This window comes from Symphalangus syndactylus, chromosome 1, assembly GCF_028878055.3.
Source record: "Symphalangus syndactylus isolate Jambi chromosome 1, NHGRI_mSymSyn1-v2.1_pri, whole genome shotgun sequence".
Taxonomy (NCBI): Eukaryota; Metazoa; Chordata; class Mammalia; order Primates; family Hylobatidae; genus Symphalangus; species Symphalangus syndactylus.
This window is the reverse complement of record NC_072423.2, coordinates 44,493,745-44,506,586: the sequence shown is the minus strand read 5'-3', so window position 1 is coordinate 44,506,586 and position 12,842 is coordinate 44,493,745. Positions and strand designations below refer to the sequence as shown.

At 37.5% G+C, this 12,842-nt stretch overlaps 1 protein-coding gene across 4 annotated transcripts in view; it reads left to right on the top strand.

Annotated features, from left to right (window-relative positions):
* The window catches only part of PIK3C3 (phosphatidylinositol 3-kinase catalytic subunit type 3), a 763,308-nt gene that overhangs the window by 254,744 nt on the left and 495,722 nt on the right, over nt 1–12,842 (top strand). The window lies entirely within an intron of this gene.

The following is a 12,842-nucleotide window of genomic DNA, read 5'->3' as shown; positions in this document are numbered from 1 at the left end:
GCTCAGCCAATTGCTGGCTTCCTGTCCTGTGTTCCTCTCCTAATCTATATATAGAGCTAATAATAGTGCTATTTTTCTAGAGTTGTTAATTAATTAAATTAACTAATGCATGTTAATTTCTTGCAGTAATGCCTAGAATAGAGTAAGTGTCGGTGATAATGTTACTGGTGTTGTTAAAAAGTTGACTGTTATTCCAGTAGAGAGTTCTTTGTTTTTACCAGACAATAGTCATTGCTTTGGGTTTCTAATATTTTCCACTAACATTGCACTCTTTGTAACCAGAATGGATATTATCTATTCATTTTAATCACTTGCAACAAGACAACAAGCCAGGAGTAGGGGTAGGGTTTGAGGCATGGAATAGTATCAAGCTACTTACCTCTAGAAAGACTGAATCCTACATTCATTTTCACTGAGTCGGCTAGAGTAACCTGTAAGCTAATGCAAAAACTCATCTTAAACAATGACATAAGTTTTAAAAACTGTATTATGCTCCTTGATACCCATAATAATCTTGATTTTTCACGTTCTTTGAACCTTGGACTCAAAGACTAGCCACAATAATCAGGAGACCACTTAAAATTTTAGTCTTAACTGAAGACATAAGTTGGCTACACAATTGAAATGGAAAGTCTACAGAGGGAACAGACATGTCTTTTGCCTATTACAGGTTTTGTCACAGAAAAGTAGATTAATATAGTAACACTTCATTGTAAATGGACATTAATGAATGCTAAATTACCACCAAATTCCTATGGAACTGCACATAATGGCTACTTTCACATTCAAAGAGTTTTTCATGATTAATGTTATTGTAATGAATACCAAAGAAATTAATAGCCATTTGTCACTTTAAGAAGTGTTGCTGATTAATTTTATGCTATTTTTTATTCTCATTTGTTGTAAGAGTGAGGACCTAGAATTTTAATGTCTAATATGTGGTGTGAATTAAAGAAGTGGCCTTGCTATGCTGACCTTTTCAATATTCTCATCTTTGTTTTGCTGACCTCTCAGACCTCTTCCTGGCAACAGTTAGGCTTTTGAGAGGAGGGAGAGCTGAGCCTGTTGGGTAAGTGAACAAAGTGAGGAAATATTTTAAGACATACTTTCATAATTCATTGACTGTACTGGAAATTCAAATTTTCAGACTATTCATTATCTTGACAAACATTGTAATGTGTGCAGAATATGGCACCACATAAATCCATTCTAGTGACAAAGAGTGTAATGAGAATGGGAAATAGTAGAAACCCAAAAGCAATCACTTTACAATCTGGAAACTGTTTAGAGTTAAACTCCCATCAGGTTTCACAGCAGTTGTTTTTTGGCCCTCCTAACAATTGCTTTTTACAGAAAGCACAACATGGTACCACCACAGCCAGGTACTCATAATGGGAGTCTGGACCCATTTATTTGGAAAGCAGTCTTCACGTAGAACATCAATTTAGTGAATTTATGTTCTGTACTGTCTGTGGAGCAATGATTTGACAACATCATTGATTTATAGTAAAAATGATTCACCTCTACTTTGACAGGACATAAATATTTTCATGTATTAATTTGTTCATTTAGTATTTCATTTATCTATTTAACCAGTTAGTATCAAATAACTGCTGTGTGCACAGCATTGTGCTAGCTAATATAAGGGGCTTACAATCTAAAAAGATTGAATATAGATGAATGAACACTAAAATACAAATAGCTGAGTATAGATCCCCTTGTAATGAGACACTGTGGCTATGTTTTTCTGGAAAATATGAAGGGGATCACTCTGGCCCTGGGGAACCTTGGAAGTGGTGAGTCAATAAATGTTTACTGGGTTTCTGAAAATATGGGAATGACCCGTTTGCATGAGAAGGATGTCTAAAAACATGAGGAGAGATGAAGGAACATTTGTGTTTTTAGCAATTTTATAAACAATTTGGTGCACCAGTGTAAGGTTTTACAATTTTTCCCAACAAATTTTAGCTAGTCAGAATTAGCATAAACATAGCACCAACAAATGTGCCTAGCACCTATTAGAAGACCTCATCCTAGAGAATGTTTAGGGAGGTAGAAGTCAACGAGCTCTGGTGTTTGACACTATGTCCCACTCAAACTTACCAATATTTTCATGCCTTTGATGATCACACAACCTTATACCTAGAAGAGCACAAATAACCCAAAGTGACCAGGCAAAAATCATCATCTTAGACTAGGGTAGGCTTTAAATCCATAGACAAGAATCCTTTTAAGAAAATAGAAGGGAAGAAGATAGAGCCGAAGGCAATGTAAAGACAGAAGCAGAGATGGGGTAGCAGCTACTTGGAGCTAGACGAGAGGAGTGAAATGTATTCTTCCTCAGGGACATGGAATTGAGTCTAGGAACCCATCTCCAATTGTAGACTTCTGGACATCAGAACCTGTACAAATAGGTTGCTGTTGTTTTAAGCCACCCATTCTGTACCAGTTTGTTATGGCAGTCTTCAAAATCGAATACAGATAGTAATGCTAGTAGAGACATTGTGTGTATTAAAGGTAGACTCCGAGCTAGAATATAACAAGGTCAACCAAAATAAAACTTCTCATTTTCAAGGTAGCTTATCCAGTGTAATGAACGTGCCACCACGACTCTGTTCTACGTGAGGTTTGGTATCATACTGAAGTATCAGCATTGGCCTCTATTGCTGAAAGACTGGATATTTTTAGTGACTAGATCAGCCTTATTGAGATCATATTGTGAGCCATCATGGCCCTTGTGTCTGCCACTTTAGCTAATTCATTCATTTTCTTTTCTTTATTTTTTATTTCCATAGTTTTTTTGTTCTACAGATGATGTTTGGTTACATGAATAAGTTATTCAGTGGTGATTTCTGAGATTTTGGTGGACCCATCACCCAAGCAGTATATGCTGTACCCAAATTGTAGTCTTTTATCCCTCATTCCCCTCCTACCCTTTCTCCTGAGTCCCCAAAGTCCACTGTATCATTATTATGCCTTTGTATACTCATAGCTTAGCTCCCACTTATGAGTGAGAACATATGATGTTGGGTTTTTCTCTTCTGAGTTAACTTCACTTAGAATAATGGTCTCCAGTTCCATCCAGGTTGCTGTGAATGCCATTTTTTCATCCCTTTTTATGGCTGAGTAGTATTCCATTGTATATATATATATACACACACACACATATACGCATACACATACACACACATACACATACATACAACAATTTCTTTATCCACTAATTGATTGATGGGCATTTGTGCTGGTTCTATGTTTTTGCAATTGTGAATTCTGCTGCTATAAACATGCATGTGCAGGTATCTTATTTTGCATAATGACTTCTTTTCCTCTGGGTAGATACCCAGTGGTGGGGTTGCTGGATCAAATGGTAATTCTACTTTTAGTCCTTTATAGAATCTCCACACTGTTTTCCATAGTGGTTGTACTAGTTTATAGCCCCACTGACAAGCAGTGTAAAAGTGTTCCCTTTTTACCACATCCACGCCAACATCTATTATTTTTTGATATTTTGATTATGGCTATTCTTGCAGGAGTAAGGTGGTATCTCACTGCAGTTTTGATTTGCATTTCCCTGATCATTAGTGATGTTGAGCATTTTTTTCATATGTTTGTTTGCCATTTGTATATCTTCTTTTGAGAATTTTCTGTTTATGTCCTTAGCCTCCACTTTTCGATGGGACTTTTTTTTCCTGATTCATCTGAGTTTCTTATACATTCTGGATATTTTTCCTATGTGAGATATATAGATTGCAAAGATTTTCTCTCACTCAGTGGGTTGTCTGTTTACTCTGCTGATTATTTCTTTTGCTGGGCAGAAGCGTTTTAGTTTAAGTCTCATCTATTTATCTTTGTTTTTGTGGCGTTTGCTTTGGGTTCTTGGTCGTGAAGTCTTTGTCTAAGCCAATAACTAGAAGGGTTTTTCTGATATCTTCTAGAATATTTTTGGTTTCATGTCTGAGATTTAAGTCATGGCTCCATCTTGAGTTGAAGTTTGCATAATGTGCAAGATGGGGATCCAGTTTCATTCTTCTACATGTGGCTTGGCAATTATCCCAGCACCATTTGTTAAATAGGGTATACTTTCCCCACTTTATGGTTTTGTTTGCTTTGTCACAGATCAGTTGGCTGTAAGCATTGGCTTTATTTCTAGGTTCTTGGTTCTCCTCTATTGGTCTATGTGCCTATTTTATACGAGTACCATGCTGTTTTGGTGACTATGGCCTTAGAGTATAGCTTGAAGTCAGGTAATGTGATGCCTCTGGATTTGTTCTTCTTGTTTAGTCTTGCTTTGGCTGTATGGACTCTTTTTTGGTTCCATATGAATTTTTTTTTTCTAGTTCTGTGAAGAATAATGGTGATATTCAGATGGGAACTGCATTGAACTTGTAGATTGCTTTTGGCAGCATGGTCATTTTCACAATATTGATTCTACCCATCCATGAGCATGGAATGTGTTTCCATTTGTTTGTGTCATCTATGATTTCTTTCAGCAGTGTTTTGTAGTTTTCCTTGTAGGGGTCTTTCACCTCTTTGGTTAGGTATATCCTAAGTATTTTATTTATTTATTTATTTTGCAGCTATTGTCAAAGGGGTTGAGTTCTTGATTTGATTCTCAGCTCGGTCGCTGTTGTTGTATAGCAGAGCTACTAATTTATGTACATTAATTTTGTATCCTGAAACTTTGCTGAATTCATTTATCAGTTCAAGGAGCTTTTTGGAGAAGTCTTTAGGGTTTTCATATCATCAGCCAACAGTGACAGTTTGACTTTCTCTTTACTGATCTGAATGCCCTTTATTTCTTTCTCTTGTCTGATTGCTCTGGCTAGGGGTTCTAGTACTACGTGAACAGAAGTAGAAGTGGTAAGAGTGGGAATCCTTGTCGTGTTCCAGTTTTCAGGGGGAATGCTTTCAACTTTTCCCCATGTCATAGATGGCTTTTATTACATTAAGGTATGTACTTTCTATGCCGATTTTGTTGAGGGTTTTAATCATAAAGGATGCTGGATTTTATCAAATGGTTTTTCTCCATCTATTGAGATGATCATTTCACTTTTGTTTTTAATTCTGTTTATGTGCTGTATCACATTTATTGACTTGCATGTGTTAAACTATCCCTGCGTCCCTGGTATGAAACCCACTTGATCATGGTGGATTATCTTTTTGATATACTGTTGGATTCAGTTAACTAGTATTTTGTTAAGAATTTTTGCATCTATAGTCATCAGGGATATTGGTCTGTAGTTTTCTTTTTTTGTTACGTCTTTTCCTGGTTTTGGCATTAGGGTGATACTGGCTTCATAGAATGATGTCGGGAGGGTTACCTCTTTCTCTATCTTGTGGAATAGTGTAAATAGGATTGGTACCAATTCTTTGGACGTCTGATAGAATTTAGCTGTGAATCCATTTGGTCCTAGACTTTTTTTTTTTTTTTTTGCTAGCAATTTTTAAATTACCATTTCAATCTTGCTGCTTGTTTTTGGTCTGTTCTGAGTTTTTACTTCTTCCTGGTTTACTCTAGGAGCATTGTATATTCCAGAAATTTATCCATCTCCTCTAGGTTTTCTAGTTTATACTTAAAGGTGTTCATAGTAGCCTTGAATGATCTTTTGTCTTTCTGTGATATTGGTTGTAGTATCTCCCATTTTGTTTCTAATTGAGCTTATGTGGATCTTCTCCTTTTTCTTGGTTAATCTCACTAATGATCTATCAATTTTATTTATCTTTTCAAAGAAGCAGCTTTTTTCACTTATCTTTTGTATTTTTTTGTTTCAATTTTATTTAGTTCTGCTCTGATCTTTGTTATTTTTTTTCTTCTGCTGGGTTAAATTTGGTTTGTTCTTGTTTCTCTAGTTCCTTGAGGTGTGACCTGAGATTGTCTATTTGTGCTTTTTAGGCTTTTCAACGCAGGCATTTCAGGCTATGAACTTTCCTCTTAGCACCACCTTTGCTGTATCCCAGAAGTTTTGATAGATTGTGTCACTATTATTGTTCAGTTCAAATAATTTTTAAATTCCATCTTGATTTCATTGTGGGCCCAATAATCATTCAGGAACAGGTTATTTATTTTCCATGTATTTACATGGTTTTGATTGATGCCTTTTGGAGTTGATTTCCAACTTTATTCTACTGTGGTCAAGAAAGTACTTGATATAATTTAAATTTTAAAAAAATTTATTGAGACTTGTTTTGTGGCCTATCATATGGTCTGTCTTGGAAAATGTTCCGTGTGCTGATGAATAGAAAGTATATTCTGCAGTTGTTGGGTACAATATTCTGTTAAGTCCATTTGTTCTGGGTATACTTTAAATCTGTTGTTTCTTTGTTGACCTTCTGCCTTGATGACCTGTCTATTGCTGTCAGTGGAGAGTTGAAGTCCCCCACTATTATTGTGTTGTTGTCTATCTTATTTCTTAGGTCTAGTAGTAGTTGTTTAATAAATTTGGGAGCTCCAGTGTTAGGTGCATATATATTTAGGATTGTGATATTTTCCTATTGGACAAGTCCTTTTATCATTACATGATGTTTACATGATGTTTTTCTTTGTCTTTTTTAACTGTTGTTGCTTTAAAGTTTGTTGTCTTGTATAAGAAGAGCTATTCCTCCTTGCTTTTGGTGTCCATTTGCATGTTATATCTTTTTTCACCCCTTTACCTTAAGTTTATGTGAGTCTTAATGTGTTAGGTGAGTCTCTTGAAGATAGCAGACACTTGGTTGGTGAATTCTTATCCATTTTGCCATTCTGTATCTTTTAAGTGGAGCATTTAAGCCCTTTACGTTCCATGTTAGTATTGAGATGTGAGGGACTATTCTATTCATTATGCTGTTTGTTGCCTGAATACCTTGTTGTTGTTTTTAATTTATTGTGTTTTTGTTTCATAGGTCCTGTGACATCTATGCTTTCAGGAGGTTCTATTTTGGTGTATTTTGAGGATTTGTTTCAAGATTTAGAGCTCCTTTTGGGAGTTCTTGTAGTGCTGACTTGGTAGTGTCAAATTCTCTCAGCGTTTGTTTGTCTGAAAAAGACTGTATCTTCCCTTCATTTATGAAGTGTAGTTTCACAGGATACAAAATTCTCGGCTGATCATTGTTTTGTTTAAGGAGGCAGAAGATAGGGCCCCAGTCCTTTCTAGCTTGTAGGGTTTCTGCTGAGAAATCTGCTGTTAATCTGATAGGTTTTCCTTTATAGGTTACCTGGTGCTTTTGCTTCACAGCTCTTAAGATTCTTTCCTTCATCTTGACTTTATATAACCTGATGACTATCTTCCTAAGTGATGATCCTTTTGCAATAAATTTCCCAGGTGTTCTTTGAGATTCTTGTATTTGGATGTCTAAGTCCCTAGCAAGGTAAGGGATGCTCTTCTCGATTATTCCTCAAATAAAGTTTTGTTTATTATACTGGATTTGTGCTGATTGGCCTCCTGCCAGGAGGTGGCACTTACAAGTTTTCCAGACTTCTAAGTTTCTCTTCTTTCTCAGGAACACCAATTATTCTTAGGTTTGGTCATTTAATAAAATCCCAAACTTCTTGGAGGCTTTGCACATTTTTTTGGATTCTTTTTGTCTTTATTGGATGGGGTTAGTTTGAAAACTTTGTCTTTGAGCTCTGAAGTTCTTTCTTCTGCTTGTATAATTTTATTGCTGAGACTTTCCAGTGCATTTTGCATTTCTCTAAGTGTGTTCTTTATTTCCAGAAGTTGTGATTGTTTTTTATTCATGCTATCTATGTCACTGAAGATTTTCCCTTCATATCTTGTATCTTTTTTTTTGATATCATTAAGTTGTACTTCACCTTTCTCTGATGCATCCTTGATTAGTTTAATAACTGACCTTCTGAATTCTTTTTCTGGAGATTCAGGGATTTCTTCTTGGTTAGGATCCATTGCTGGTGAGCTAGTGTGATTTTTTAGGGGGTGTTAAAGAACTTTGTTCTGTTATATTACCGGAATTATTTTTCTGATTCCTTCTCATTTGGGTAGACTATGTCAGAAGGAAGATCTGGGGCTCAAGGGCTGCAGTTCAGATTATTTTGTCACACAATGTGTTCCCTTGATGTAGTGCTCTCCCTTTTTACCTAGGGATGTGGCTTCCTGAGAGCCAAACTTCAGAGATTGTCATTTATCTTCTGGATGTAGCCACCAAGTAGAGCTATTGGGCTCCAGACTAGTACTGGGAGGTATCTGCACAGAGTCCTGTGATGTGAACCACCTTCAGGTCTCTCAGCCATGGATAGCAGCACCTCCTCTGGTGGAGGCGGCAGGGGAGTGAAATGAACCCTGTGAGGATCCTTAGTTGTATTAATAGTTTTGTTTATTGCACTAGTCTTTTGCTGATTGGCCTCCTGCCAGGAGGTGGCACTTACAAGACAGTATCAGCTGTGGTGTTATAAGGAGAATCAAGTGGTAGACGGGTCCCTAGAGCTCCCAAGAGAATATATCCTTTGTCTTCAGCAACCAGGGCGGGTGAAGAAAGACCATCAGATGGCCGGCAGGGTTAGGCATGACTGAGCTCAGACCCTCTTTGGGTGGAACTTGCTGCAGCTGCTGTTGGGGATGGTAGTGTCATTCCCAGGCCAATGCAGTTATGTTTTCAGGGGGATTACGACTGCCTCTGCTCTGTCATGCAGGTCTCCAGGGAAGTGGGGGAAAGCTGGCAGTTATAGGCCTCACCCAGCTCCCACGCAACCCCAGAGGCCAGTCTCACTTCCACCATGTGCCCCCTCAATAGCACCAAGTTTGTTTCCAGGCAGCAAGTGAGCAGGGCTGAGAACTTGCCCCAGGCTGCCAGCCTCCTGGCTGTGAAAGTAAGCAGGCTTTTCAGGTTCAGCACCTCCCCACCTGCCATGGCTTCAGTGCTATATCTGCACTCCAGGTTCACCTCCTCCCCTAAGTTCTGTGTGGGAAACTTCACGCATGGTCAAAATTGTTACGAAGTTCAGCTGGAAGTTTCCTTCTCCCTGTAGTCTTTTCCATTTATCTGGCAGCCCTTCCCAGGGACCTCTGTGAGACAAAGTCAGAAATGGCTTCCCTGGGATCTGAGAGAGACCACACCGCTCATCCTGCTGCTGCTTCTACCCCTGTATTTCACTCGGATATCCAAAATTGTCTCAGCTCCAGGTAAGATCAAATTCTTCTGTGATTCGGACCTTCAGGTTCCTCAGTGAGGGTGTGTGTTTGGGGTGGACGATCCCTCTTTCACACTTTTACACTTCGGGCACTCACAGTTTTTGGACTGTCTCCCAGGGCCTTCAGAAGCAATATGCTTCCTTCAAAGGGTCTGTGGATTTACTCGACTTTCCTGGTATGTTCCTGTGATAGTTCTTGGAGAGAAAGTTCACAATGTGAGTCTCCATATGCTGCTCTGTCCATCCAAGTGGGAGCTGCAATTTAGTCCTGCCTCCTATCTGCCATTTTCCTGACCTGTTGTGGTTAATTTATTCTTGATTCCATTGCACAAGTCCTTGGATGTCTGAGGAGAGAGGCTAACTGACATATACTGGTAAAGGCATCTTCTCCACTTGGTTATTTGAACCTCTTTTGCAAATGATGATTTATTTGGGGCATTAAATTCAATATCAAAATTCTCACAATTTGTATCCACTACCCTAAGTCTAACATTTGCCTCTTTCCAAGATATTCTTGTACTAGCTTTCCAATGTTGTAACTTCAAGGCCTCTGAGCAGGTAGGCAAGTCATCTACCACCTCACATAGTACACGTATCATCTTCCCTTGGATCACTTCACATTCTACCCAAAGTGAATGGCAAGTTTCTTCACCCAAATCTCTGCCATTGAGAGGACTTCTAATCTTTTTCTTGCAAAGCCACTCCTGAGTGGGGCTGTCATGAAGCAGCAGTCTATTTTTGGTTTCTACCTGTATTTCAAGCTGATTCATCCATGAACCAAAGTTGAACTTCTTTTCCATTAAATGGTCGTAGTGAATGTCTCATAAGACCATAGGTATGAGCCCCATGGATTTGCTCAAACCTAACTTCTGATATAGCATTTCCACTTTTTGATTTATTGTTACTGGAGTTGCCCAATCTCATGATTTGATGCATCTAATAGTTTGGAGTATACAGTGGGCAGTTATGATCTTAGGGTCCCTTGATTTTTTTTTTTTTGTCTTGGAAAGTATCACTAGTCACATTTTTTTCTTCCCCAGAATACAATACTGTTTTGAAGAAATTACTATCTTCACTGAAGGGACAAATTTTAGATGCTTTCCATTTGACTTTTCCTACACATTAGCTTTTACTTTTCATGTCAAGGAGCCAATATGAGTTTTCTTAACTGCAATGTATGTCCCTTCTAGTTATATGGTTTTTAACTAAGAAACAACTACCAGGTGGGCTTATGGAGTTATCAAACCCATTGTGAGATAGCTCTGGGCCAATACTGCATTTATTACTGGAGACCTATACTCTAACAGGGCACCATAAGGACTTCTGTGGATAGCTGGTTCTCAGCATTAACTTCATATCCTATATACAATTGTCTTGGAAATAATCTAGTTATTCATCTCTCTCCAGGGCATGTTTATCTAAGTAAAGAGCAATGAATCCCATTTCAAAAAGTCTGTGAAGAACACTATTGTGCCTACTTTCTGTGGTGTTACAGAGTCCTTCTTTATCAAGACCTGGCCTCTTCTTCAGTTGGTGGATTCTGAGTCTGAGAATTGACTTAGGTCTGGAAACTGGCCAAATCCATTAAGTGGATAATCTCAGCTCTGTTCATCCATTGTTTATCTTTTCTCATTATGCTTTGTTGAGCAATGGCCTTAATGGTTGTCCATCTTGTTCCTAGGCATACTATATTTTCTTATCATTTTCAGTGAATAGCCCTGCCCTAGCTGCTATTCCAACCTTGCTGCCTATTATGGTAATTTTTACCACCTTGCTTATGATTATTAAGTACTGCCAGCCACCTGGCCTCTACTATTCCCAGCTCTGTCATTCCCATGAACATAAGTTCAAGATATTTTCTAATTCTCCTTGTGATTTATTTCTTTTACTCTTGGGATCCCACTTTGGTAAAAACATCTACTAGCTGCTGATTTTTTTTAAGACTATGTTTTTGGCCAGGCATGGTGGCTCATGCCTGTAATCCCAGCACTTTGATAGGCTGAGATGGGAGGATCACTTGAGCCCAGGAGTTGAAGACCAGCCTGGGCAGCAAAGTGAGACCCTGTCTCTACAAAAAATCAAAAAGTTATCTGGGGATGGTGGTGTGCACCTGTAGTCTCAGCTACAGGGGAGGCTGAGGCAGAAGATCACTTGAACCCAGGAGGCTGAGGCCATACTGAGCTGTGTTTGCACTCCAGCAGTCCGGCATGGATGACAGAGAAAGACCCTGTCTCAAAACAAAACAAAGCAAAACAAAAAGCAAACAAAACATACAAAGTTTTTGGAGTTCTTTTCTTAGTAGTTACTAGAAATTACAGTATACACCTCAATTTATCTCAATCTATTTCAAGTAAATACTGACCTAATTCCAGAAAAATATAGCAGCTATATTCTAAAATAGCTCAATTTCATCCAATCTCCCTGTAAGCTATAAACCCCTAGTACAGTACTATTCTTATTGCCCTATACAATTTTATTTTTTATTATAAAAATTAGAAAATATATTTATATACTCTTACTTACCTATGTTTTTACCATTTTTGTGACTCTTCATTTCTTCCTGTGAATTTAGATTGCCATCTGGTATTTCCCTTCAGCCTGAAGGACTTCCTTTAGTGTTTCTTGTCATACAGTTCTGTTAACAATGATTTCTCTCAATCTTTGTATATCTGGGAATGTTTTATTTTTGCCTTCCTTTTTTAAGAATAGACTTGTTGGTTAGATAATTCTTTGTTGACAGCACTTTGCATATGTCCTTCCACTGCCTTTTTGCCTCTATTGTTTCTGATCAAAGCCAACTTTAAATAGTAGCAGTGATTCCTGTGCACAATGAGTCTTGCTGCTTTCAAGATTTTCTTTTGTCTTTGTTTCACTGCACTTTGCCTACGATGTGTTGAGGTGTTTATCTCTTTGTTTTTAGTCTATTTGGGTTTCATTATCTTGGATCTGTAGATTAATGTTTTTAAACAAATTAGGAAGCTTCAATGATTATTTCTTTAAATGTTCTTGTTCAAATAAACTTTATTTTTAGAACAGTTTAAGATTTACAGAGAATCGTGAAATTACTACAGAGAATTCCTATATACTTGATACCCAATATTTCCTATTATTAACATCTTACATTATTATTTGTTACAATTAATGATCTTATATGGAGACATTATTGATTGAAGTCTGTACATTTTTCAGATTTTCGTGGTTTTTACCTAATGTTCTTTTTCTGTTTCATGATTCTTTCCAGAATATCACATTACATTTAATCACCATGTCTCCTTAGGCTCTTCCTAGCAATGACACCTTCTTAGACTTTCCTTGTTTTTGATGATCTTGATAGCTTTCAGAGTTAATGCACAGGTATTTTGTAGAATGTTCCTGTATTGGGATTTGTCTGCTGTTTTTCTTATGATTAGACTGAGATTATGTGTTTTTGGAAAAAAGATCATTGAAATAAAGCGCCATTTTATCAAATTATATCAACCAACATAACTTATCACTGTTGGTGTTGACCTTGATCACATGGCTAACAAGTTTGTCAGACTTCACTGTAAAGTTATTTTTTTCCTCCCTTTCTGTATTATATTATTTAAAACAAAGTCACTAGGTACATCCTATATTTGAGGAGAGGTAAAGTTATTCTCTACAACCTGAGGGAGGAGTATCAATAGAAATTACTTGGAATTCTGCAGGAAAAATTTGTCTATTTTACCGCAATTATTTA